Source organism: Lepus europaeus, chromosome 5 (assembly GCF_033115175.1).
Source record: "Lepus europaeus isolate LE1 chromosome 5, mLepTim1.pri, whole genome shotgun sequence".
NCBI classification, from domain to species: Eukaryota; Metazoa; Chordata; class Mammalia; order Lagomorpha; family Leporidae; genus Lepus; species Lepus europaeus.
Window position 1 is genome coordinate 96,172,669 of NC_084831.1, and position 7,679 is coordinate 96,180,347.

Sequence of the window (7,679 nt, forward strand, 5' to 3'; positions counted from 1 at the left end):
CACCAACGAGAATGCAAACTGGAAACTCTGTGTGGAAAGAAATAAGCAACATGGAGTAAGTTGAAAATGCACATAGCTTATAATAGAACACTTTGATTTTCTATAGGTACTATATAGAATCTGTCAGACACACGTTGGTTGGTAATAGGAACATCAGAAAAAAAAATGCCAAAATGCCTCTTGATAGAAAAGGAAGAAATGTTTTATCACATAACCATTTCTAAAATAAAAAAATAAGATATTGACATAATACTGAGGTTAAAATGTATGCCAAGTATGATGCAATTTATATAATAGAAAAGCTAATGTATTACCATTGTTTATAGACCTCAATAAATTTTAAAATACAATTTTGTATTTGGAAATTAACAAACCATGCTCATGCTCACGTTTACGTGATTAGTAAAGTTTGAGTCCCTTTTATATTTTTATATATATAAAAATGCACACACATAAAATATATTTATACATATGTTTATATGTTTATAAATATATCTATAATTATATATGATAATAAATAATATGTTTATTATATATTATATAATTTATATAATAAATAATATATTAATTATAGAATACAGTACATACCACAGTTTTTAAGGTTTGTGTATATATATATAAAATATCTACATAATATATAATATATTGTATAATATAATAATAGTATAAAATATCTACAACATATAACATTGTATAATATACATGATTTTATATATAATGTAGATATTATATATATTTATATATACACACAAACCTTAAACAACCATAAAACATTAAATTGCTAATACTAGATATATTATTCTCTGTACTGCTCTGTATTATTTTAGCATTGTAAAACTATGTGTAGAGAAGATGGAATTAAAAGGTGTATGAATTAAAACAAGGTGTCAAAAGCCTCAGGGCATGGTTTCCTTGAACAATAATCTTGTAAAGTATTATAACTACCACTGGGAAAATTACATAGAACTCTTTCAACTTTCAAGTAATTAAAATTTTTAAACACTGTAATTGTTAGTTTTCCACTTAGAAATATTTTATGTTAGAATTGTAGGTCATTCAAGGTTGCTGAAGGAGAGTACTGTGCTAACAGCCCTGTAATGAGCCACCCTATGCAAATAAGCACAGAAGGGAATGCGTGTCCCAGTTCCTTGTTCAGTACTTGGTAGTCCTTTCAGACTTCAATATGAAGGACAAAGCTTCTACCCCTCAGGCCAGCCATAGAGCTGCATTTGTCCGGCAGTTCCTCCTTTGTCCAAAACTAGTCTTGTTTGTTTGTTTGTTTTGTTTTGTTTTTTTCTGCCAGGCAGAGTTAGACAGTGAGAGAGACAGAGAGAGAGTTATAGATAGTAAGAGAGAGACAGAGAGAAAGGTCTTCCTTCTGTTCGTTCACTCCTCAAATGGCCACCACGGCCAGCACTGCACCGATCCGTAGCCAGGACCTGGGTACTTCCTCTCAGTCTCCCATGCAGGTGCAGGGACCCAGGCACTTGGGCCATCCTCCACTGCACTCCTGGGCCACAGCAGAGAGCTGGACTGGAAGAGGAGCCCCAACTGGGACTAGAACCCAGAGTGCCAGCACTGCAGGTGGAGGATTAGCCAAGTGAGCCATGGCGCCGGCCACAAGACTAGTTTTATAGCCTTAAATATATCCTTAAATATTTCATTTCTTGCTGATATTTCATCATCTGTTAGGCTCCACCAATGTACTTGTTGCTCATTCCTAAATGAATATTAATTAGCACTTCCCACTCCCATCTCCTTGCATTTCTGTGTGGGTGCTCTGTACGATAGAAACCTGTTTTCAGTCTCCCTCTCTTTATTCACTATATCTGTGAGAGGAAGTGTGAATGCTCTGATTTCAGAGTTTGGGAGATGTGACTAGTCATGGTTAGTTTAACTGCTCCTTCTTGTTCTCTTTGAGATTTGCCTTATGCCGATGTTTAGCTCTTATTTGGTTCAAAACCCAGATGTTTTAAAGACTTATGCACCAAAAAAGTCAAGTGAACAGCAAGGTGCAGTCTACTCATCTATCAATATAATTATGGGTTTTTGCAGTAATGAAAAGTATTCAGTAAAGTTAGAGCAGCTGAAGGAGAAAAATTCTTTTAGCTCTGACTCTAGTGAGAGGATAGTCTCCCCACCTCAGAACAACATCTTTAGCAGAACAGGGGAAGCTGTGAGAATGGGAAGGAGATGCAGAAATGTACAGTTAGATAAGGGCAATTTCCCTGCACCATAGCTAACCAGCAATATTTATTTAAAAGATTGCATTGGAAGAAAGCAGTGGACAAATGCTCTTCCTTTAAAATATTTGAACAGAATAAATCCAGAAGTCAAGAATATTTAAAATTAGCTTTAACAACATTGATACAAATGTGTCTTAAAGAGCATTTGCACATGGGATTAGGACCTCAGAGAATATCATGAACATGTCCTGGAACTTGTGGAGAAAAAAAAAAAAAAAGAAAGCCGATTCAAATCAACTACTTTAAGCAAGCCATTTAAGTAAGACATCTTGTTAAGCACTTTCAATGGATTAGCTCATATCATCCTCACAAAAACTTGGAAAGGCTTCTATTCCATTTTTCATTTACAAACAAGGAAATTGAGGACCAGAGAAAGTGTTTGTCTTAACCTAAGTTGCACATGCAGTAAGTGAAGTGGTCACTGTTGAGGTCAAGCAATCTGATTCTGTTGACTGTACTTTTAATTTCATTAGACCAACTTTGATTGTCATAGGATTAGGACAGTGATAATTTTTTAAAAAAATCTTTCAGTGTTTAACCCTCAATGCATCAAGAGCAGAATTATCCAAGACACTTTTTAAAAAGATCAGATTTTTCAGCTCCACCCAAATCTACTTTACTCGAATTCTTTCATTCAAACGAATTACCTATATATTGATCATGCATACTAATGTCAGGGAAGTAATTAAGTGAATTCTGATTAAAGCCTCCAAAATATCCAATAAAATTAGTAGCAGATTTCTAATGCATATTATTTATATTTGGGGCAATAAAAGTGCTTAGCTATACCCAACAAAATGTTTTCATGGCATTGAGTACAGGTACTATTGCAATTATATTTTGTTTGATAAGAACCAGGGTAAAGGGCTTCCATTCTTGTCAGATAAAGTTTTAGAAGATCAAATATGTTTTAGATAAATATTTGGGTTCCATATGGTACCTACAGAAATATTTGGAAGGGGGTCAAAATAGAAAATCGAAGCACAAATAACGGTTTTTAATCCTACTGTGTCAGATATTTGTTGTATAAGTTTGCTATATTTTCTACTTATGTGCTTGTGCGTGTACACAAACCTGCAAAACTCTTTTGAAATCTTTTAAATCATTGTACTGTAAGTTTTCCAAAGGTCATAAACTGAATGTAAAATGTTTGTTCTACTTCTACTAAAATATTTCTCCTTTTCCTGTTTGATCCTATGAAAAAAATAAATTGCACAAAGATTCCAAGGAGTTATCAGGTCACATTTGAAAGTCATTTCTATTTTAGGAAAAAGCTCATTATCACACAGGTTGAGGCAAGTAACAGGCTGGGAGCTCTGATTGGAAAAGGGCTAATGGAGTGGGAGACATTGTAAAATCCATTCTTTCTAGGCACTGCTACTATGGATTTTCTCTGCTTATCCAAACTTTAGTCAGGCTTCTCTCCCGTTTGTTAGACCCATCGTGCTCTTTCTTGTTAAATCTAGTTTTAGCAAAGAATTTGGCTAAATCACTTTAGCAAGAAACTCCTGCCCCTGGCTGATGTCTGATCAACACTCGTGTCTAATTAGGTTCCTCATCCTCCACTATCCCAAAGTGATGCCTGAGCACTCTGACCTATCTCTAACAAGAATCCCGTCAAGAAGTTTAACCTAGATCCCCTTTTCCTCTGATGTGTTCCTTCAGTATTTTTCCATCCACTCACCTCCGTCCCACTCCTTGGTAGTAAATTCCCACTTGCCCATGATATGTTTGGAGTCCAGTCCGACCTCTCTTCTCTGCTGCAAAGTTCTATTTCAGGAGTCCGTATACCTATCATGATGCAAAGGACTAAACTGTACCTGACCTGCCTTTTCAGAATCTTTCCAGAATCTCATTGGAATCTCTCTCTCTCTCTCTCTGCCTCTGTCTCTCTGTGGCTCTGCCTTTCAGATAAATAAATAAATCTTAAAAATAAAAATAATGAGAATCATTTTTATAATGAAGTTTAAATTATAAAGAACTTATCAAAAATACCTGGAACAATGATTGCCCTCTGCTTGTGGAATAACATGACAGTGAACAGCCTTTCAACATCTTAGCAGATATTTGAAAGATAACATGGCTTCCCAATTGTTGTTGGCTTTTTTTGTTTAAGATTTATTTATTTGAAAGGTAGAGTTACAAAGAGAAGGTAAGGGATACTGGCAGAAAGAGCTATATTCCATTTACTGATTCATTCTCAAATGGCCTCAATGGCCAGAGCTGGGCTTGTCCGAAGCCAGGAGCTTCTTCTGGGTCTTCCACGTGTGTGCAGGGGCCCAAGCCCATGGGCCATTCTCTGCTTCTTTACCAGGGGCATCACCAGAGAGCTGGATCAGAAGTGAAGCCAGCTGGACTCAAACCAGAGCCTATATGGGATACTTGTGCTGCAGAAGGCCTCTTTATCTGCTATGCCACAGTGCCACTCCACCCCCTACCACCAGTTTTCTTTATTTGGACTTTGCATTTTCTGTGTCCTGATGTATCTTTATGAGTTTGTTCAAAGTGAAATTTTTTAGTTTTTTTTTTATGTTGTCACTGCCTTTGCAACACCTTTTCCTTGTCATCACTATGACTTTCTTAATTTGTTTTGTTTATTAATTCACCCTCATTAAGTTCCTCTGGCTGCTTTACGAGAGTCTCTTGAACAGTGTCAGTGTCTACACTCCCATGGTCAGCTGTTTCTTCATTTTATGCACTCTCAATTTAAATTTCACTTCTGGCATTAGCATTTTTCATTTCTGTCTACATTTTCACCTTTGTTGGCCACTTCTTTCTTTTGAGTATCTATTTTGTCAAAGTTAACACTGTAGAAAAGGGGACAACACAACCATACTCTTACAAACTAAATAATAGATCCAGAGCAACCAATCATTGATAGACTTGCAATCACTGATTATAGTGTGAGTTTGTTATTTACTCAGCAATTTTTGGTCTAAGGGGTAATTATAGAATTGTACCTTGTATAATTAGTCAGAACTATTAAAAATTAGTAACTAAAGTTTGAACCACTCCATTTGAGGGTGACTTATATTTAATAAAGCATGGCCACATCATATGTGCACATTATCTCTACGCAGAGGACCAGCTATACTGTGCATGTTCTCTGAGAATCAAAATTTACAAATAAACATACTATTTAGAATGTTTAAACATATAAATATTTACAAATACACAGCAAGAAAATTAAATATGGCAATGTGGAGGGAAAGGAAGAAAATGCTCACCCTCTTTTTTTCTGTACATCTCTATCAGGCCTTTAATAAATAAATTAAAAGAGGGCTTTTATAATAGCATGCCAAATTTAAATCATATAATAGAAGTTTGTTGTCATCATATACACTCATTTTTTAAGGAAGTTAAAGTCTTGTCACCCGAGATTGGAACTTCCAAACACCTTTAAAAACATATTGTATTTATTCTCAGTGGAAGTAATAGTGACCTCAGTGGGGCAAAACTTGGTTTTGGAAGAAAGAAAAAAATGTAGGTATTACAATATTTTGTGAACCTCCAATGTTCAACCTTATAAAATATTAATAATTATATTCATTAAGGAGAATTCAAATTTAACTTAATTTTTCAGTTTGCAAGATCAAATTAAAGAAGAAACACAGTCTACAGTCAGGCTCAGAAATCATCAGAGCCTTGAAGGCTATTCAGCAGTGGAGCTAGAGGAAGGCAAAGTGAATTTTATGACAGTAAACTGTATTAAGAGACATCAAGAAGACATCCTTGACCACTTATTGAGCTCCATTCTATATAAGCTTGATGAGAAGGGTAAGAAGGGCCAGCAACGTGGCTCACTTGGTTAATCATTCTCTGCCTGTGGCCCCCCGCATCCCAAGTGGGTGCAGGTTCTAGTCCCAGTTGCTCCTCTTCCTTCCAGTCCAGCCCTCTGATGTGGTCCAGGAGGGCAGTGGAGGATAGCCCAAGTGTTTGGGCCCCTGCACCCACATGGGAGACCAGGAGGAATCAACTGACTCCTGGCTTCAGATCAGAGCAGCTCTGGCCGTGGCGGCCATTTGGGGAGTGAACCAGCTGAAGGAAGACCTTTCTCTCTGTCTCTCTCTCTCACATCTATAACTCTACCTGTCAAATAAATAAATAAATCAATAGAAGGGTAAGAAAGGATTATATAAGTTTTTGAACCTCATACTATCCTTGTTATTAGTTAGCAGAAATTTTTTTTCCTTGTAATAAATTCTGTCTGCATACTTTTCAGACATTGTAGGCATTAATTGAATTAGAAAACCAAATCACTATTTATTTAAAATCCTGTTCTGGGCAAAACCTAATGCCGTGGATGGTACTGCATCCCTACATTTAAGACCTGTAAGTTCATATGAAAAAAAGCATTAATTTATGAAAAATAACATACAAAGATGAATATGTCAAGTGCTATGCAAGATCAATTATTGATTGGACTGTTGGTTCATAAAGACTGTAAGTTCAGAAATAAAATTTTTAAAATTTATCTTGAGATGACTTGATCTGACCTTTAAAAAATATATAGTATGGTATAATTTTTTTTTTTTTTTTGCAACAAGAAACTTTATTTCTGTTTGGTCCCAGGTTTGGGAGAGGGTTCAGGGCTGTGAACAAGCTGCCTAGGGCTGGCAGGAGAGAGTGGGCAGACGCGCGGCACCGTTGGCTCCGGGCACCCCTAGTCGTGCTTGAGCGTGAGCCTCTCGAAGAGGTACTCGCCCAACGAGGCCTGGGGGCCGCTCAGGCGGCAGATGTTGGTCAGGTGGTCGCCCATCTTCTTCAGGAGCTTCACCTCCTCGTCCAGGAAGTGGTTCTTCAGGAAGTCACAGAGGTGAGGGTCCGTGTGGGCAGAGCCCAAGGCAGGAAGGTCCAGGAGGGCCTGGTTCAGGTTCTTCTCCAGGGCCAAGGCGGCACCCATGGCGTTGAGGGTCTTGCCCCACTCATCCTGGGACGGCTTCTGCACGTCCTAGAAGAGGGCGCGGCCTCCGCGCTGCTTTTGCATCTTCAGGAGCCGCTCGGTGGCCTCGCGCTTCTCCTCCGCCAACTCTCAGAAGAAGTGGCTCACGCCCTCCAGAGTCACATCGTGGTAGTCGAAATAGAAGCCCAGAGAGAGGTAGGTGTAGGAGGCCCATGTGAAGAGATAGATAGGTCTGGGCCTCTGAACTTACAAGGCCTAAAGCCCACCAGATTATTACCAGGCCCCTTCTGTCAGGTTCTATTTGCCTCTCAATCAGAAAACTTAATTGTAGATTAGACAGCACCTTTCTTAGCTCCTCTAATAATGACTCTGTCCTTTGTTCTAGACCCTGTCTAGCGCATGTGGGCCTCATTCCTTTGTAATCATAACCTCTACTCTACCACCAATGGCTCTACTCCCAACCTGTGTGTACTGATGGTCCTCTTCCCCACTTAATGCTGTATAATTGTTCAGACCTGGTTAATGCCACT

At 38.0% G+C, this 7,679-nt stretch overlaps 1 pseudogene; it reads right to left on the reverse strand.

Annotated features, from left to right (window-relative positions):
* Positions 1–6,909: 6,909 nt before the first annotated feature.
* Positions 6,910–7,359, reverse strand: LOC133759153 (ferritin light chain-like; annotated as a pseudogene).
* Between the last annotated feature and the right edge of the window lie 320 nt (positions 7,360–7,679).